General features: G+C 48.9%; 1 protein-coding gene across 12 annotated transcripts in view; it reads right to left on the reverse strand.

The window, feature by feature from the left end:
- Window positions 1-17,580, reverse strand: part of ANKRD11 (ankyrin repeat domain 11) — a 164,886-nt gene extending 147,306 nt beyond the window's left edge. For 8 of the 12 annotated variants that reach the window (XM_036833913.1, XM_036833914.1, XM_036833916.1 and 5 more), the window contains exon 1: window positions 17,289-17,578. The gene's annotated coding sequence lies outside the window, so the exon portion shown is untranslated. Of the gene's footprint in view, window positions 1-17,288 lie in introns of all 12 variants that reach the window. The other 4 variants (XM_036833917.1, XM_036833919.1, XM_036833921.1 and 1 more) reach the window with 3 other exon arrangements.
- Window positions 17,581-20,944: the final 3,364 nt, after the last annotated feature.

The raw sequence follows: 20,944 nt of genomic DNA on the forward strand, positions 1-20,944 counted from the left end.
CATATGTATTCAAAAAAAAAAAAAAGACTGTGCTTCCAACGCACGGGGCACAGGTTCAATCCCTGGTCAGGGAACTAAGATCCCACATGCCACGGCGCGCCCAAAAAGATTTTTTTTTAAAGGGTAAAATACTTCAACAAAATAATAATAAAGCAAACATGGCAAAATGCTAACTATTAAATCTGATACACGGGATGTTCACTTTACCATTCTGTCCTCTTTTCTGCATTTTATAACAAAAAGTCAAAAACGAGTGTTCCTTTAAAAAAAAAAGTGTTACTGGTATAGCTGCTGTGGAAAACACTCCGGCAGTTCCGCAAAAAGTTAAACATAGAATCACCATATGATCCACCAATCCCACTTCTGGGTGTGCACCCAAAAGAACTGAAAGCAGGAACTTGAACAGATATTCACACACCCATGTTCACAGCAGCATTACAATAGCCAAAACATGGAAACCTAACCATCCGTCAACGGAGAAATGGATAAACAAAACTTGTTATATACATACAGTTCAGCCTTAACAAGGAAAGAAATAATGCTACAATATGGATGAACCATGAAAACATCACGCTAAGCAAAAGAGGCCAGGCACAAAAGGGTAAATATGCCGAGTCCATGTCCAGGGGTCTCTGTGGATAGACTGCTTCCGTGAGGGAAGGTGAAAGAGTTCTGAAACAGATAGTAGTAATGGTCATAAGAACAGTGTGGATGTAATTAATGCCACTGAATTGGACACTTAAAAGTGGTTAAAATGGTCAATTTTATGTTATTTACATTTTATCACAATAAAAGAAGGATGAGAAAAGTTTAAGAACATATAGATCAAGGTAACACCCCCAACTCTACACCAAAGAGTGCCTAGAGAGGACTGCAGCTAAATATGAACACATAAAAGGCAAACTCAACACAGTATGCAAGAGCTTCCTAAGCCACTCCCAGAAAACACGGTTCAGCGCTACAGTACCTAAGACGAGGGTCCCCCCTTTCCTAACAAGCTTGTTTCCACTACAGCTGAAGATACCTCTTCACTGAATCCACATGCCAGATACAAAGTGCTTACCCACGAGTAAGAAACATGAAAACATCCTTGATAAGGAGGACCAGGAATGACTGCCTCCAATCACTGTACCCTGACCTCCCTGGATGTAGGGGAACTGTGGGCACAGAGCCAGAATTCCTTTCTCTCTCCAACTTGCATTTCTTTTCTTTCTTCCTTCACCAAGTTTTCACAACACTGGTGATTGTACATCTTTGAATATGATTAATTGTGCTCCATGGGAAAACAGGTCACAGTAAAAGTTTCGGAAATATTAAATATGGCTGATATATTTTAAATGTTAAAAATTAGACCTCGGGCTTCCCTGGTGGTGCAGTGGTTGAGAATCTGCCTGCTAATGCAGGGGACACGGGTTCGAGCCCTGGTCTGGGAAGACCCCACATGCCGCGGAGCGACTGGGCCCGTGAGCCACAACTACTGAGCCTGCGCGTCTGGAGCCTGTGGCCCGCAACGGGAGGGGCCGCGATAGTGAAAGGCCTGCGCACTGCAATGAAGAGTGGCCCCAGCACCGCGATGAAGAGTGTCCCCCGCTTGCCGCAACTGGAGAAGGCCCTCGCACAGAACGAGGACCCAACACAGCCAAAAATAAATAAATAAATAAATAAATAAATTAGACCTCATATTTGTTTCTTGGTATGTATTCTTCTATTTCCAATTTATTATGGCTTCAAAAGAATCTAAGGGGGGAAAATGGCTTACTATGGGGAGCGCTTGATAAGCTGATGCTGCATCTTCCCCTTTCGGGAACAGTTCCTAACTTAAGTTCAGTCTTTATTAGGACACCCAGGACAGAGCACAGCAGCAGCGGTGGCCTGCTTGGCCAGCCTGCATGTGGATTCTGGGGAGCAGCACACGCGGGGCTCTCAGGGCCGGCAGGTCCCCATGACTTGAGGACCTTACTTTTACGGCCAAGTCTGACAAACTGGAGGGCACATATGAACAATCACCCTAATGCACACTCTAACTGCAAAAATGAAAGAGAGGGATAGACAAAAACTGGAAGGTAAGTAAAACCAAAGTTCTGGAGTTGATTTTTCTTTTGAAATCCCTCAAATCTGTCTAAAAATAAGACATCTTATCCCAAATACCTCAGTAGAAAAGACAGACCCTACACCCTTAACCAACTTGCTGCCTGCATCCCACATGGCAACTCACGGCCTGGCTGCCCCCTGGAAGCAACCTGGATGTCCTGCCCCCACGAGCAGCGAGCAGCGACCAGCGTCCCTGCTGACAGGACAGTCACACCGGCGGGGGGCTGCACCCTGGCCCACTCCCCTTCCACCGCGGCTGGTGGAGAGCGGCACTCACGTGCACCCACTCCTGGTAAGTCTGCCAACAAGCAGCAGCTGCTTCCTACCTTTGTCATCAACAATTCTGGATGCTTAGTGAAAACCCCTTATTATAACTATAACTGTAACCTCAAAGGACCACACCTCAACAGAACGAAACCTTGATTATTCTGAAGTTTTCCAGGATGAGGTAGCCTGGAAAGCTCAACGTGCCTGAACTGAGACGTCCCACAGTGACACACTTGAGCCCTTGCATTCAATGACTCCAAGCAGGTAAACATCCCACCACTGGTAACTGCATGGATACCGCGTCCCCTGCTCCCCATGTGTCCCCACCCAACACTCAGTCCCTGGAGGATCAGTCCTTAAGGGTTTTGGTGTCAGATAACCAACCTCGGGAAAGTGTAGGGTCACTAGAAGGCAGGTTTGCTCCTGCAAGAAACAAATATGACCTGATAACAAAAAATATCTCACTACTCAGAAGTGACTTTTAATGAAACTGAAGGCTATTTAAAGCAGCCTACTTCCCTAGATTAACCAGCACTTGATATTTGCTTTTGTATAAACTCCGTTTGTGAACTATTTGCGTTTACCTTTTCTCTTCTTAAGTGAATGCATGTACAGACATACTAACATGCCAGCAACAAGGACTGGGCAGGGGCAGAGTGGTCGTGGGGCACCATGGGGACGGTGGGGGGCAGCAGAGCGCTGAAGGGCCTCACCCTGTGCAGGAGGTTTCAACGGCACTCCCAGCCTAGATCTTGTAGTGAACTTCTGTATTCTTTTCCTGTTTTACTGAAAAATAATTGACTTCCATCACTGTATAAATTTAAGGTGTATAGCCAGATGGGTTGATGAACATACATTGTGAAATGATTGCCACAGGTTCAGCTGACATCCATCTTCTCATACAGACACAATAAAAACAAAAGGAGAGAAAAGGAAAACAACCTTTCTCCTTTTCATGAGGACTTAGGATTTAGTCTCCCAACAACTCTCCTGCAGACTGTTCAGCAGTGGCAGCTATAGCTACCAAGTGGTGCACCACACCCCCAGGACTTATTTGTCTTATAGCTGGAAGTTTGTACCTTTTGACCACCTTCCTCTAATTCCCCTCTCCTCACTCTCTGCCTCTGGTCTCATCTCTTTTTCTATGAGTTTAGTGTTTTGTTTTGTTTTAGATGCCACATGTAAGTAAGATCATACAATGTTTGTCTTTCTCTGACTTACTTCACTTATATAATACCCTCAAGGTTCATCCATGTGGTTGCAAATGGCAAGATTTCCTCCTTTTTTATGGCTGAATAATATTCCATTGTATATATGTACCACATTTTCCTTATCCATTCATCTATCAACAGACATTTAAGTTGTTTCTATACCTTGGCTATTGTAAATAATGCTTCAATGAACATGGAGGTGCATGTATCTTTTCAAACTAGTGTTTTCATTTCCTTAGGATAAGTACCCAGGAGTGAAATTGCTGGATCTTATGGCAGTTATTTGATTGACTGACTTATTGATTGATTTAGATCTTAGTTGCGGCACGCAGGATCTTTTACTTGCGACACACAGACTTCTTAGTTGCGGCATGCATGTGGGATCTAGTTCCCCAACCAGGGATCGAACCCAGGCCACCTGCATTGGGAGTGCAGATTCTTACCCGCTGGACCACCAGGCAAGTCCCCATATGGTAGTTCTATTTTTAATTTTTTGAGGAACCTCCATATTGGTTCTATAGGGGCTGCACCAATTTACATTCCCACCAACAGTGTAGGAGGGTTCCCTTTTCTCCACGTCCTCACCAACACTTGTTAGTTGTCTTTTTGATAATAGCCACTCTGACAGGTATGAGATGATATCTCACTGTGGTTTTTTGTTTGTTTGTTTGTTTTTTTAAATTTTATTTATTTATTTATGGCTGTGTTGGGTCTTCATTTCTGTGCGAGGGCTTTCTGTAGTTGCGGCAAGTGGGGGCCACTCTTCATCGCAGTGCGCGGGCCTCTCACTATCGCGGCCTCTCTTGTTGCGGAGCACAGGCTCCAGACGCGCAGGCTCAGTAGTTGTGGCTCACAGGCCTAGTCGCTCCGCGGCATGTGGGATCTTCCCAGACCAGGGCTCGAACCCGTGTCCCCTGCATTGGCAGGCAGATTCTCAACCACTGCGCCACCAGGGAAGCCCTCACTGTGGTTTTGATTGGCATTTCCCTGATGATTAGTGATGACGAGCATCTTTTCACGTTATCTGTTCGTGATTCATTATATTCTTTGGGAAAATGTCTACTCAGGTCCCTTCCCATTTTTTTATTTGGGTTATTTGGCTTTTTGCTATTGAGTTGTATGAGCTCTTTTTTGTATTTTGGATATTAACTCCTTATCAGATACATGGTTTACAAGTATTTTCTCCCAACTCCATAGGTTTTCTGTTCACTTTGGTAATGGTTTTCTTTTGTTAATCGAATTATTAATATAAATTCACTAACATCTAGAACGAACTTGACTTTTACATTTTACATCCCAAAGAGTAGTTTTCGTTATGCAATCAGTTTGTAACATTTGCAAGAGAGGCCCATGGGAATGAAACCTACCAGCACCGCCTCACCCACACCACAGTTCTACCTACCTGGGCCCCCAGCGCACACGGGCCTCTGGGCGAGGAAACTGGCGTGCTCTCCCCTGTGAGGGGGGCCAGGAGAGCCTTTTCTCCCCTTTGATGCAGTGACAATACCAGGAGAATCTATTCAGCAGACAGTATCAACAATTAACAATGAGGGCTTACTTCTCTGAATTACATGCTAGGCTTCCAAGTCAAACTGTGAATTTATTTCAAGGGAAAAAAGTCATGCGTGCTGAGTCTCATCTATGTGACTATCACCTCTAAATCTTATTAGGTGACAAGTTAGTTATATTTTCAGCAGTAAAGCTACAGTTTAGGAAATGTAGCCACTAACGAAAGATATTATTTATGTGGGAAGTTTAGAAAGTACCCTAGCTTTTGATGAGGACACAGGTCCTCGTTCCAACTCTCAAGTGGCTGCCCTGTAAACAGAGGTGTGGGCTGGAGTTAAACACCCAGACACCAGGCCACGCAGGAAATAAACTCATCAACATTAGTCTGTTTGCTACAAATCTCTCCGCCTCCTTTTAGAGGCCCACAACCCACTTCCAGTCTCCCCTAAGAGGGATGCGGTGAAGCTTGGCCCCCCAGTAGTAGACACCTGGCACCCCTGCAGCTGTTATTTACTGCTCTCAGGACTGCAACCTGCAAGCAACTCAGAAAGAACAGAGTCTGAGAATGAGGGGAGCACAGACTGTTTCTCTTCTTAAACCAACAGCCCACTTGCAAACACCTGGAAACCAAGTAGCCTTCGCCCATTAATCTTAAGTTATTTTTACAGAACCCTCTTAGCTCTCAAAAGCATCCCTGGACAAAGAAACAGTACCAGGCCAGCCTCGGGGAGGGTGAGAAAAGGCCAGAGAGTAGCGAAGCCACTTGAGTCCCTGCCCCATCCCCGATCCCCCATCCCGGTGGTAATGGGGCAGCCATCAAACACTGCAGTCAGGGTCACGAAAACAACCATAGCAACCTGTTCTCTCCCTCAGGTGCAGGGCAGTTGTCAGCCGGTGAAATGCTTTAATGTTATGGAGGGGTGGTAACAAAGGGACTTGGGAGAGCTACGAGCGTTTAAGTGAGAGTGAACGTTCAAAGCCAAGCACCACACAGCCAAGCGGCCCAAAACATCCACTTCTGCTCTCCGTTTATCTCTCCATCTGCAATTAGACTGCATGCAATTCAGGGCCCTGACTGTACTGCTGGCCCAGTAAAGCCTAGAGACCATCCCCCGCTGAAGGCTCCAGGGCCAGACGCCCTGAGCGTAACTGCTGCCGCCCACAGTCCAACCAAAGGACAAAGTCCTCGTGACACAGCACATGACAAGCATGCAGTGACAAAGCAGGACAGAGGCTCCGTTCTGACGGCCTGAAGCAAACCGCACCTACTCTCAGGCGAGCAGGCACCGGCGCACCTTCACTGGACGACGAGCTCCAGGCACACGGGGCTCTGTATCTCCTGCCAGGTGCCACTCCTTCCTCAGCCTAGAGCCTAACTTTTAAGATCCGTCTTTCAGGCAAATACTGACTAGGTATCTGATCATACATGCACAACATTTGCGTAGAACTATGGGAAATACAAAACAGACGTGCAAGAAAAGCCTAAGATATCGTGGCCTTTCTCCTCTCCACCCACCCGCCTTCACGCCTTCACCGAAGGCTGCTTCTCCAGCTTCAAGTTCTCTAGCCCCTCCTACCCAGACTCAGAGCTACTCTCCTTGGCCTGCAGTTTAACTGTCTGGGAATAAGACGTGTAGGAGCCAATCACAGGCTCCTGGGGAGCTGCCCACTCCTCCCTGCAGGGGACAAGCACCAGAGACTGGGGCGCCTGGGTCTGTCACAGCTCCACAAGGCAGGGGACCTTTTATATAACTGGCCATCCCTCTCAGCTGACCCTCAAGTATTTACATCAACACTTGTCAGCAGGGACTTCCCAGGTGGCACAGTGGATAAGACTCCGCGCTCCCAATGCAGGGGGCCTGGGTTCAATCCCTAGTCAGGGAACTAGATCCCACATGCATGCCGCAACTAAGAGTCCGCATGCCAGAGCTGAGGAGCCCGCCTGCCGCAACTAAGAAGCCCTGGAGCTACAACTGAGGAACCCGCCTGCCACAACTAAGACCCGGTGCAACCAAATAAATAAAGTCTTCGCATCTTGTCCAGGCAGCCCACTCTCAAGATCCCCAGGTGCTCTGAGGGCGGCCTCGATGGGAGGCCCTCCCAGCCTCGCCTCAGGCCAGACTCCGGCAGACACACTTCGCTCCTCAGTCACTTCCCTGGGACGGCATCTCTGCCAGTCATTCGAAGTCAGGCATCATTCCTACAACAAAATCTCAATCCCATCACCCATTTCTACTGCTCATCATACATTTCCCTAGAAAATGGTGTTCCCACTTCTTGTAACAGTTTCCACTGAGACCTTTCTAAACCAGACATCATCCAAAAGCAGAGGATGGTGGGGCTGAAAGAACAGGCCAGAAGACAAGGCAGGGGCCCCTCATGAGCAGTGGCCGCCCTGGCTGGCGCTCACTCCCTCCACCCAAGCCCTAGACGCCACCCCTCTCCTGGCAGCCCAGATTCAGGCATCGCCAGGCCCTGGCCTTCTGCTGGCACCAGCAGACCCCACGCACGGCCTCTGCCGTCCCTCAGCAGGCCATGGCCAGGGCCCTCATCCTAAGTCCCACACACTCGGGCTGTACTCCGTTTCCCTGGCTTCATCTGCTACCATCTCCTTTCATGGGCTCCGTGTTCAAACAGGCCAAGCTGACATTCTCACGTTACAACCCGCCCTCCTGGCCCTTGTCCAGAGCCTTCCGGCCTGACCCTGCCCTCTGCACGCCCACCGACGCCCACCATGCTTCCAGAGCACTTCCTGCATCACCCCCCAGACCCGGAGCCAGAAATGCCCTCGCCCCCGCGTGCAGTTCCTGCCCCACACCTTGCCCTCATCTTTGCGCTTCCCCCACACAGCCCTGCACACAGTGAGCAACCAACAAACATCTGACTAAGTCAGTGGGACGTGGGGAAAGCTGTCTGTTTAGTCTTAGAAGCCCCTCCCTAAAGCATGTTACGCATTCCAGTCACAAAAAGACACCAAACTGTTCTCCCCGTATACAGCAGGCCACATTCAGGAAAGCAGTCAGAGAAACCAGAAGTCAGCTACACAACTGCCTATACACAGTTGCTTTACAACTGTGCCAAATGGGTGAATGGTTACAAAGACAGAAAAAACAAAGACTGTACTCTTCACAACTGCCAAGGTCATGAAAAACAAGGAAAAGACCGAAAAACTGTTACAGATAGAAGGAGACCAAGGAGACAGGCAACTAAATGCCATGTGTGATCCTGGAGCAGTGAAAGGACGTTAGTGGGAAACAAGTGAAATCTAAACGAATCTGGGATTCAATTAACAGTATAACGCATCAATGCTAATTTTTCTTTTTTTAATTTTCAGCCACGTTGGGTCATCATTGCTGTGCACGGGCTTTCTCATTGCTGTGGCTTCTCTTGTTGCAGAGCATGGGCTCTAGGTGCATGGGCTTCAGTACTTGCGGCTCGCAGCCTCAGTATTTGTGGCTCGAGGGCTCTAGAGCACAGGCTCACTAGTTGTGGCACAGGGCTTAGTTGCTCCGCGGCATGTGGGATCCTCCCGGACCAGGGCTCAAACCTGTGTCCCCTGCATTGGCAGGCGGATTCTTAACCACTGCGCCACCTGGGAAGTCCCAATGCTAATTTCTTAGTTTGGCCAACCTTACCACTGCTACGTAAAATGTTAACCTTAGAGGACCTCGGTAAAGAATATAATGGAACTCTCTGTACTACTTTTGCAACTTTGCTGTATATCTAAAATTATTCCAAAATAAAAATTTATTTAAAACAAGACCTTGGGACCTCCCCGGCAGTCCAAAGGTAAAGACTCCGCAGTTCCACTTCAGGGGGTGTGGGTTCAATCCTTGGTCAGGGAACTAAGTTCCCCCATGCCATGCAGCGCAGCCAAAAAAATTAAATTAAAAATAAAATAAAAATTAAAAAGAATAAAATAAAAATTAAAAAATAAAACAAAACCTTGTCCAGGACATGTGTTTCCACCATATCCACTAATCCCCTATCAATGCCAAATTATGCTGGCTGATGGACGGCACTGAGTCTCTCCAAGAGCCAAAACAGTTCTGGGGAACCAAGGCCAAGCGCCAGAGCCTGCTGCACACTGACCTGGCCCAACCTCACGTGTTAGGACAGCACCGTGGACTCCCGGTGTGGCTGGCAGAATAACATCCCCAAGGGGTCCACGTCCTAACCCCCGGAGCCTCTAGATATCTCAGGCTACTCATCAGCAGACGGGGGATGAGTCTGCATCATCCAGGTGAACCCCACAGAATCACAAGGGTGTTTAACAGTGGAAGATGGAGGCCGAAGAGAGTCAGAAGAGAGCTACGTTCTTAGCTGTACTTTTAATTCTTTAATTTTATATGAAGGTTTACATAACACTAATGAATGTACCCACTAAGGTAACAGAATGAAGATACTGACCTGTGATAAGTTCCAATGAGTTATGAAAAGTAACAGTTTAAATAAACGTGCTGTGTTTTAAAAACAAAACAAAACAAAACCACCTCCGAAGAAGGTCAGAGAGACACAAGGTTGCTGGCTTCAAACATGGAGGAAGGGGCCATGTGAAGAGCCTCCAAAAGATGGAAGCGGCAAGGAAATGAAGTCTCCGTGGAGCCTTCAGAAGGAACCAGCCCTGCCGACACCTTGCCTTCAGCCTAGCACGATCCATGCCAGGCTTCTAAGTTGCAGGGCTGTAAATAAGAAAAAATCTGTACTGTTGTAAGCCTTTAAATTGCTGGTCATTTGTTATAGCAGCCATAGAAAACAGTGACAGCACTGAAATATAAAAACCACAGGGGTTTCTCCAGATTGTGAGAGCATGTCTTCCTTCCAACCTTCACACCCTCCTGTGGTACCTCTTCAAATCCTCCATCTCCCTTCTGTTTCCCATCTCCCTCTGGACAACATATTTGGAGCCTAGAAGAAAACTATCAAGGCGAGGAAAACGAGATGCTGTGGGTTAAATTCTAAGAGATTCCCTCCCCAGTGTTCTAAAACTTCATTGTGCCCTTAGTCTTTGCTTAAATATCTTTTTTTTTTAAAGATTAGAGTTATTGCTTAAACAGTCTTCTTTAAAAAGTTAGTCATCTGATGAGAACCCAGGTTCAGCAGAAACAGATCTGATCACTTCACCAAAGAAAAACAAAGTTCACATGTAAATCTCTATATCTGCTGAAAACTACTTCAGCTGTGAGTGAAAGCACATATCACTTTTCTAAGCTTCATACTAAAAGATAAGAGACACAATTCAAAGATCACCTTTCCCAAGTATTTAGGGAAAATTTTTCCCATAAGAAAACATTCTGAGCTTTAGCATATTTAATATATTAACCTCTAAACTAAAACACTTCAAATTCCAGATGGACTCTTCTCAAAGTAATAGAAATACCTATGTAGGTAAGCTAAAGCTAAACGGAAAAAATCATACACCTCAGCAAAGAAAGATTTCACAAAGTCTAAAAATTCTTTGAAATCAGAATCACCTGAGGGCTATAGTTTCAGACCCCTAAAGACTGGCTTTTCAGGACTTCCCTGGTGGCACAGTAGTTAAGAATCTGCCTGCCAGTGCAGGGGACATGGGTTTGAGCCCTGGTCCGGGAAGATCCCACATGCTGTGGAGCAACTAAGCCCGTGCGTCACAAGTACTGAGCCTGCGCTCTAGAGCCCACGAGCCGCAACTACTAAAGCCCGCGCGCCTAGAGGCCGTGCTCCGCAACAAGAGATGCCACCGCAGTGAGAAGCCCACGCACCGCAACGAAGAGTAGCCCCCGCTCGCCGCAACTAGAGAAAGCCCGCGTGCAGCAACAAAGACGCAACGCAGCCAAAAATAAAGTTATTTAAAAAAAAAAAAAAAGACTGGCTTTTCTCCTCTGTAAGCATCCAAAAAGGCAAGATTTCTTATAGTGTTCTGCACATCCTTTAATTAGTCAAGTGTTTTAGTAATTTTTTTTTAAAGTTAATTCCTTCAAGAGTGCTGCTTTGGGGTTTTGTTGTTTTTTTATTTTTACTTCCTGTTTTACAGGATGTAAAACCGCATTTAGAAACATGGTACATACCAGCAAGGCTTAATTTCTCAAGAGTAATAAGGTTCTTCTCTGCTTTTCTCATGCTCTCTATTTTAGATAAGTTTACACAGTACAGCCATAATATTCTCAAGTCTACATTATCACCGAGAATTAAATGAAAATCTTTTTTATTTTACTGGATATGAATGTAGTTAAAAAAAAACACAAAAAACCCACTATTCATAACTTTAGCCCAAACCTTATGAACAAAGCACCTTCCCAAAATGTTCTCATTATTTAGAAACGTTCATTATTCCAGGACATTCGCATTCTGGGTCTGAAGACTGCCACTGGAAGGGGGAAAGGGACACTACTAATGAGCTGAGAAAAGTCTATTTGCTGCACTTTAGGTGAAAAGTCATCTCTGATATCACAAAGCTATTAAGCATTTACAAGTTAAATTTCAATCCCAGCCATTCTTAAAGGTCACATTTTTTTTTTTAGTTAAACAGGTAACTGAAGAAGGGGGGATTTTATGAATTTTATTTAACCCTGACAAAATACTTTTCTTTGACCTAAGTGATCAAAAATGTTTTAAGTTGGGCTTCCCTGGTGGCGCAGTGGTTGAGAATCTGCCTGCTAATGCAGGGGACACGGGTTCGAGCCCTGGTCTGGGAAGATCCCACATGCCGCGGAGCAGCTGGGCCCGTGAGCCACAACTACTGAGCCTGCGCGTCTGGAGCCTGTGCCCCGCAACGGGAGGGGCCGCGATAGTGAAAGGCCCGCGCACCGCGATGAAGAGCGGTCCCCGCACCGCGATGAAGAGTGGCCCCCACTTGCCGCAACTAGAGAAAGCCCTCGCACAGAAACGAAGACCCAACACAGCCAAAAATAAATAAATAAATAAAAATAAAAGTAGCTATAAAAAAAAAAAAAAAAATGTTTTAAGTTGAGCAAAGGCCAACATTCTTATTTTGTGAAGAGGTGCACACTGGTTTCTTTGCAAGTGGAGAGCGCACCTACAGATTTTCAGGATAATAAATAATTCACTGCACAGATGCCAAAGGCAGGCCTGGACACGTGGGTCTCGCCCTCAGCCAGCAGCAAGGACGCTCAAACTCAGACAGCACCGCTCCCGATGGCCACCTACCTCCGTCCTGGCTGCGGAGGGGCATCACAGAAGGATTTTCAGTCCTTTCAGCCTCGGAAAAATCTGAGCTATATTAATAGACCAGACTTCTATTTTCATGTTGAAAACCCACTTAACTCTTTATTCAAAGGACCAGAGTTTGAACTGCAGGATATCTCAAGTTCTAGAATGATGTCTTTAAACGTTTTCAACAACCACCAATTCCCCTCACTCATTACCACCTAAAATGTTAAAACCACACAAATCTACTGTTATCTAAACCAAGAACTCAAGTCTTTATCACCCAAATTATACCCACGACTAGGCTTTTCAATAACAACCTTTTCCCAAATATATGTTTCATCTTTTAAATTTTAGAAAACAGAAACATAAGGGGGAAAAAAATAACACACAACTCCATTTTGGTGTATTCCCCCCAAAGAGATTTTTTTTTTTTTCTTCATTAAAATGCCAAAACTAGGGACTTCCCTGGTGGCGCAGTGGTTAAGAATCCACCTGCCAATGCAGGGGACCCGGGTTTGATCCCTGGTCCGGGAAGATCCCACGTGCCGTGGAGCAACTAAGCCCATGTGCCACAACTACTGAGCCTGCGCTCTAGAGCCCGTGAGCCACAACTACTGAGCCCACGTGCCACAACTACTGAAGCCTGCGTGCCTAGAGCCCGTGCTCTGCAACAAGAGAAACAACCATAAAGAGAAGCCCGCGCACCGCAATGAAGAGTAGCCCCCGCTCTCCCCAACGTAAAGCCCATGCACAGCAACGAAGACCCAATGCAGCCAAAAATAAATAAATAAAAATAAATAAATAAATAAATAAATAAATATTTAAAGTGCCAAAACTGGGCAGGGGTGAGGCAAAAATGTTAAGGGGCCCGCCTCCATTCTGGAGAATTTATATTGCTTTGGCCTTTTTTATTACAAGCGCTTAGGAAATAAAAAACATAAATCAGAAAATGCTAAACCTTTCAAAAGACTCCACACTGTTCACATGACACGTGGCCAGAGGTGCTTGAAGTTCTCATCACCACGAGCTGCAGCAGCAAACTACACTTGGCGAGCCTCTGACTGTGGCCCCCACACGGCAGTCCTACTAAAGCTGCTTTCACAGAAAGCATTCTTCTTCTTCCACAAAGACAACCGTTCGTTTAATTATTTCCTTTCTCTCTCGTCCTGTGCCAATTTTAAAAGCCATGCCCCACACCTTTCGCAAGTAAACTTGTAATAACAACAAATAGGAAAATGGCTAAAGTGTACATAGCGTAATTCCTAGTCAATCAAATAAATGTTCATGATCCTAAGTATGTCCTTTCAAAATTTCTCAAACACTTGCATACATTGCCTTTAAACAATTCAACAAATACTTCCTGAGCCAATTCTAAGCCCAGGGTCATGCCTAGGCTGGGCCCTGGGTGACAAAGAGACCATGCCTCTCTTCATTCAGCTTAGAGCCCTGCGATCACACATCTGATCTACTGTGTTGATGTGGGGGGGAGGGGGGGGAGGATTTGCAAGGGAGACAACGATGGACATTCAGCAAGACCCTGGTCCAGGCAGAGGGTCACCTAGGAAATGAAAGGCCAATGGAACCGGAGCATGAGGAGTTGAGAGAACTTGAGTGAAGGACATGGGGTGGGGGGGGTCACACAATCAGGGTTAGGCCAGTTAATAATCCTTTGGGACACTTTCATAAAAATAATACTTGTAGTTCTAACATATATACAAAACACTATTTGGTTGAAAGGTGAATTTAAAGAAAATTTTAAATATGGGGAGGGAGGAGCGGGAGTTAAGAAAAGCACAGAAGAATACTAACAAAAACATACACTTACGTACACAGCTGAGTCTGACTCTGGCAAAGATATCAAGAATAAGATGCATCAAACAACAAAAAAAAGAACCGCTTAGAAACAGAAACATCTCTATAAGAATTAACAGAGAGTTGTTGAAGTGGATCATTTCCTAAGCCTTTTTAAAAAGGCTTTCTATACCGATTATCTCTAACTGCCTGCGTTCCAGGTGCTAGGGATTGACGCCATCTTTCACAGAGTTTAAGATAAAACTGAAAAAGTTGAATTGCACAGAAATTCCATTTGAAATTCAAATTAACAGAACACACATGAAAACATTTCAAGACAGTAACTTTTGTGTTCATTCGACTTTTTTGTATAAAGTTTATCAAACAGGCCAAACTCAGTCCCCACAGAGCACTGACTGAACAGCAATAGTGAACTGACCCAGCACACAGCCAGGCAATAAGTGCAGTATCATTCGCACCTATTAACTAGCAAGTATCTTGTTATTCCAGGAAGCTCATCCATTATACTTACATTTGAGAGATGAAGGGACTTACATGGACTAATGGACAGATCAAAACACTTATTTTGGCAACAAATGCAGACCATGCTCTGAACCAGCATTTACTGACGCTCTCTAATTATGTTATTTAGTTGATGATGGGCTCATTGCCATCCTATGCAAAGTAACTCTCCTCTCATATTGGATGAAACGTAACCTTACTGTGTCAAATGTACTTAAAAACTCAAGGCACGCAACGCAACGCCTCTTGAAAAATATTCTCCAGTACAAATAGCACAGCTTCTTTAACTCTATTTGTAGAAAGTTCTACTTGTCACTGTATCAACACTGTAATTAGAGCTAAGATGACAGCCACTAGTCACAAGCAGCCCATCTGGTTTGGAGAGATGAAAGGCCTGCTGTGCAGTGTGATTATCATGGCTGGCCCACAGCACGCCCAGAGGAAAACATCCAACAGTGGCAGCACAAAGGTACAACTGCAAAGGAGGAATTCAAGACTATGTGACACCTTTAAAAACAAACTTCTGGTAAATTTTGTTACGTATATTTTCCCACAATAAAAAAAAACGTTTAGAAGAAAAAGATCTTTTCAAAGTTTCAAAGCTGGGTCAAATTTGGCACTATCTGTGGGTAGCTTTTTAACTAACTCAAGAGGCACACACAAAGAGCAGAGGAAAATGTCACAGCAACTTGGTCTTTGTTTCCTCCGTTCAGAGAGCCAGCCTATCAAAGGCAAGCCCGCTCCTGAGCGTGACACCACAGAGGGAGGACAACAGCTGAATGGAGGGCGGGGGATGAAGGGTCACAATCTAAGTTGAGCAAGATGTGTTCCCTTTTTCCTTTCTAACTACAAAGTAATACCAGAGTACTTGTGCAATCATCCTAAAAAACACAAACAGAACTCCAGGTCTTCCAGGACAGCAACACTGAGTAAGTGCAATCAAGGTCCTAAAGGCATCAAACACAGTCTCAGGGTCTCTGATTTAGAACTATCCAAGTTATGCCATTGACTGGGTTTGCACAAACCAAAATAGTAACTGTTTCAATGGCACTTCTTCTACAAGCAGTATCATCTTACATCTTTTGGCTGAGAGCATCTCATCACCCCCCCAATTCAACAACTGCGCGCACTCTCACTGCTCAGTGGAAAAGGAATGTTAAGGACATTGTGCAAAATCACTTCAGAATACCCTCTCACCATCTAAGAAAGCCTGAAATATGACTTCTCTGCTGAGAAGTCCTGTTCCTGCAAACGAATATAAAACTTCTCATAACCTACAGAAACCATGAAACCTAAGCCTGCTGCATCTGAACTGTTAGAAAGAAAATGGTTTTGAAAGCACGGGGCCCTCTTAGGACAGCTTCATCTCCCAAAGCCTCTTCCAAAACTCTTTGGAAGTTTGGATACGAGACTAGCTTTCAAAATACAACAGAAGCAGAAAACCTTGATGGGACACCAGGAAAAGAGCAGCTCTCAAGAAAAATTAAGACTCCCCCCAAAACGGCAGAGATAACAGGATTCAACAACACAATCCCTCTTTGAAAGGGGACTGAATCCATGTGGCAGGGCCAACCCTACATACATACATACATACACATACATACACACACACACACGCACGCACACACATACACACTCGCTCTCACAGCTACCGCCCTGCCAGGGGATGATGAAATGAGGAACGGAAATTAACATTTCAGGCAACGTCTCACATTGTTCCTTGAGGCCAAGGGCTGCTGTTGCAGCCGCCGCCGCCTCTTCCCTCCCACCCGCCCCCCAGTCCCGCCTACCCTCCCCCTGAAACACCCCCGCACCGCTGCCCCGCATTCCTGCCCCTCCGCGGGCCCACGCGCCTCCTGCGGCCCCAGCGCCCCCTCTCCCTCCAGGGCCCCGGCTCGCCCTCCCCCTCCGGCTTGGAGCCCGAAGCCGCCTGCTCCCATTTCAAAACAGCGATAATAATAGGACGCTGGGAATAACAACTACAGCCTACACCGCGAAGGCGCCCCTCCCGCGGGTCAGAGGTCGGCGCCCCACTCCCCAGGTGCCCGGGGCCCTCCACAGCCCACGGCCGGCCTCTCAAGGCTGCCCGGGCCCCCCAGGCCCGCCCGGAGCCCCCAGCGGCCCGCCGTCTGCCCCTCACTGCTGCCCCGGGACCCCAAGGTCCCCACGCCCACCCAGAGCGCCCCGTCGGCCCCTCCGGCTGCCCAGGCTCACCCAGAACCCACCCTCAGCCCCCTGTCGGCCCCCCAGGCCTGCCCGGAGCCCCTATCGGCTCCTCAGGCCCCTCGAAGACCCCCGTCGGCCCCCGCCCGTCCAGAGCCTTCTCTCTGCCCCTCAAGGCTATCCCAGGACCCCGGTAGGGCCCCCAGGGCCCGAGGCCCACCCGGAGCCCCCCGTCGGCCCTCTGGGCCCCCCAGGCCCACCCAGAGCCCACCCTCAGCCCCTGTCTGCCCCCCAGTCCAGCCTGGAGCCCCCCGTCTGCCCCCGGCCCCCAAGCCCGTCCGAAGCCCGCCGTCGTCCCTCCCGGCTACCCCCCAGGCCCTCACGCCCTCAGGCCCACCCGTATCCCCCCCCCGCCACCAAAGCCCGCCCGGAGGCCCCTGAGGCCCGTCACGGCTGCCCCGGACCCCGGACCCCTGGCCCGCCGAAGCCCGCTGCGCTGCTCCGCCCGGCGCGGAAGGCCTGCAGGCCGCAAGGCCACCCCACGTCCCGCACTCGCCCCGACCCCCGCGCGGCCGCGGCTCTCACCGGCTCCGGCTCCGGCTCCGGCCCAGGGCTCAGCGGCGGCGCGCGGGCGAGGCCATGCAGCCCCGGGCCGTCCCCGGCCCGCGGCCCGAGCGGGAAGGCGGCGCGGGCTCCGAGCGCCGGTGCGGCGGCGAGGTGGGCAGAGGCGAGCCCGCCCTCGGCCTGCGCCGCGGCGGTCGGGCGCTCACTGAGGGGGCGTCGGGCCGCGCGCTCGGCCGCGCCTCCCCGCCTGGGGCCCTCGCTCCATCGCGCTCCGGCTCGGGCGGCCTCTGGCTCCGGGACCCGGCGGCGGCTGCGGCGGCGCGGGCCGCATGAGACGTTACCTCCCATTGGCCCGCCGTATCCGCCACCGCCATTGGCCGCCGCCGTCGGGCACAGGGCCTGCGCACGTCACGGCGTCGGGAAGGAAGTGCGCGCGGGGCCACGGGGGACGACGAGATTGACAGCTTCTAGCACAGGCCGGGGCGGGACCAGAAGCACGTCCCGGGACGGATTGGGCAAGGTCTTGCGTCTAGGCGCACGGGACGCTGAGGTAGCGAGCAGCTGGATTGGCTACCTGCGTCGCGGAGGGGGCGGGTCTTTTGTTCTCGGACGTGACGATTGGTCGTCCCAAGTGCCGGAAGCGGCGAGGGCAACGGTCGGGAGCGGGTCTGGGCGGAAGGCTCTGGAAGGCGCGGTGTTGCGGTGCGGCCGCGGCGCCAGCTGGTCCGGAGGCGCGCCCGCGAGGACAGGGCCCGGGGCTGGGGCCATCGGTTCTCTGTCCGCTCACAGCGAGTCCGTCCTGTGTTGGCTGCACCTGCCGCTGGCCAAGGGATGCTGGACCAACCGTCCGCCAACCGAGTCAGCTCTCAGACCTGCTTCTTTACAGGAAACTAAGATCCGCAAGCCGCACGGTGCGGCCTAAAAATCAAAAAGAAAAACACTGATCTCAACCAAATAGAGAATTTAAAGTAGGAAATACGAAAAAGGAGGCAATTTGCCTTGAAATAATCTGAAAACATACTAAGGCAGAAGCAAAGCGAAGTTCCACAGAAGCAGAACCTACGGGTAAAAATATACAGTAGAGAAAAGGAAAGAATTAAGCCATTGAATACATTAATTCACAAATGTTTACTGAGTGTCTGCTATGGGCCAGGCACTGAGAACGACCAGGAACAGCAGGTAGTTCATCAAATAGCCATACAATTATCTAATTACAGGCTCTGATAAGTGCTTTGAAAGAGAAGTATAGGGAGTTAAGAATACTGAGTGAAAATCAGGTCTTGTCTGGGGAGTGGCTTGCAGGTTTCCCTACTTAAGTATTGACACTCAAGGTGCTGACAGAAGGTTAAAGAAGAACTACCAAGTAAGATGTGGTGGAGAACATCCAGTGAGGCCGCCCCAGCCACATGTGACAAGTCCAGGTTGACATGGGCTGTGAATATAAAATACTGGATTTGGAAGACTTAGTACTAAGAAGAAAAGAATGTAAAAAAGTAAATTTTTTGTATTTACAACATGTGGAAATGATAGTATTTGAGACAGTTGCATTAAATAAAATATAGTGTTGAAATTAATTTTACCTGTTTCTTTTTTCTTTTTAATTGTGGCCACTGGGGAATTTTAAATCACACCCTGGCTGCATTCTATTTCTGTTGGACAGCCCTGGGCAAAGGGGCAGCCTAACCCGTGTCCTTAAGGTAGAGAGAGGGACAGCACCTCTCCTCCCGTGGTGTCTGGAGAGATAGCACTCATCGGTTCAAAACACACTGAGGGCTTTTAAGTGCCTACTGTGTGCCTGGCACCATTCTAAGGCCTGTATTAAATGTGGAGAAATGAGGGCTGGGGAAGGACTCAGATAAGATGACCTTTGAGCTGAATCACAGAGTGAGGAAGCAAGGCCAGTGGATTGAGGAAGAGCACCCCAGGAGGGGGCAGGAAGGAGCCCCGACAAGCACAGAGCAAAGTTGGAGCAAATGAGATGAGGGAAGTGGCTGGTGACGGTCCCAGTTCAGAGTTGGGATTTCACTCTGAATGAAAAGTAAGCCACAGCAGGTCCCAAGGAGGTGAAGGGACCCACTGTTGAAAGGGTCGCCGGACTTCCCTGTGGTCCAGTGGGTAAGGCTCCGCGCTCCCAATGCAGGGGTCCGGGTTCCATCTCTGGTCAGGGAACTGTATCCCGCATGCCGCAACCAAGACGCCCACGTGCTGCAACGAAGATCCTGCAGGCCACAACTAAGACCTGGCGCAGCCAAAGAGAGAAAGAAAGAGTCTCTCTGGAGATGATGGACAACAGAGGAGCTGGCAAGAGGTGGCAGTGACGTCTGGACTGGTGAGACAGTGTGATCTGGCATGTGTTTTGAAGATAGAGTAGGCAGGATTTTGTGGGCTGTAAGAGAAAGGTGTCTGGGATGGAATCGACATTGGCTGGAAAGACGTGGCGGGGGAGAGCTTAGTTTTGTACAGTTAAGTCTGAGATGCTTTGGCCTCCTTGTGGGGCTCTAGGGGGACAGCAGCAGAGAGGTGGCCAGGGCCTGCAAGGCGTCCGGGCACAGGGGTGTGTCTTAGCCTGCAAGCGGCCCCTGCAGTGAAGGGCTAGGAGCAGCGCTGCTGAAACAGTGTGAACAGGACAGGAGGCCAGCAGGGAAGCTCGCATAGTGGTTCCAGAGAAAAGAGACATGAAGAATGACAGGGACCTAGTGAAGGCGGACGATGGCAGGGTGGTAGGGCAGGGGTCAGGGGCCAACCGCCTGCTGGGCCAGAGCCAGCATTGCCACGTCTTCCAGTTTTTTATTGGAAATTAAATCTTTATTGGACATTTCAACAAAAGGAATTAATTTGCCAAACATCGTGTGGCCAAGCAAAACATTAGATCTACAAATTCCTGATCTTGATACCTAAAGGGTAGTTCTCCAGCCCTTGCCTGGGAAGCCTGCTTTCCTTAATGCAGTTACCTGCGCGCACCCCAAGACTCTGACTCGGAAGCTCTGGAGTGAAACCCAGAGCGTGCACCCACGTAGTCCAGGGGCCATCCTCCGCCCCCAGAGCGTCCCCCAGCCCAGTCAGGAAGGCCTGGCCCCGACAGTGCCTGTGCTTGGACATCTTCTCTGATACCGCTCCTCGACTGGGTTCATCACAGCCCGTCCGCACCCCACCCAGAGCTCCTGGATTCATCTTGCAAACACTCGTACAGGGCCTACTGCTTGCCAGGCAATGACCTGGGAGCTGTGGATTTAGCCATGAACAAAACCAGGTTCCTGCCAAAGGCACTCATGCTCCAGCATGTCTGTGTCCCTGGAACCAAAAGGAGCTGATTGTTGACCAGACACAAGCCATTCATGGCTCCAGAAGGCCCAGTGATGCTGGATGCCCTCCCGGACTAGAAATGATGCGTCCTACCTAGTCCTCCCCTGGGCGATGGCACAGAGCACCTCTCCACGCTCCCCTGCCCGCCCACACCCCTGTGCCGTGGCCTGGGAGAGCCGCGGGGCTGCGGCACCTGCTGGTCTCCTCTCTCCCTTGCCGAGTGGCCAGAGCAGGCCCACAGTCTGGCGCCTCCCTTCTTTCTCTTCCCTGCGGCCATGTGATAAGAACTGAAATCTGGGTTTGGGCCCAGCTGGCCCAGCCTCAGCCCTGTGCTCGACCCCAGCTTGCCAGCGTTCTCAGCATTAGAATTTGGA

The sequence above is a fragment of the Balaenoptera musculus genome, chromosome 19, assembly GCF_009873245.2.
Source record: "Balaenoptera musculus isolate JJ_BM4_2016_0621 chromosome 19, mBalMus1.pri.v3, whole genome shotgun sequence".
NCBI lineage: Eukaryota > Metazoa > Chordata > Mammalia > Artiodactyla > Balaenopteridae > Balaenoptera > Balaenoptera musculus.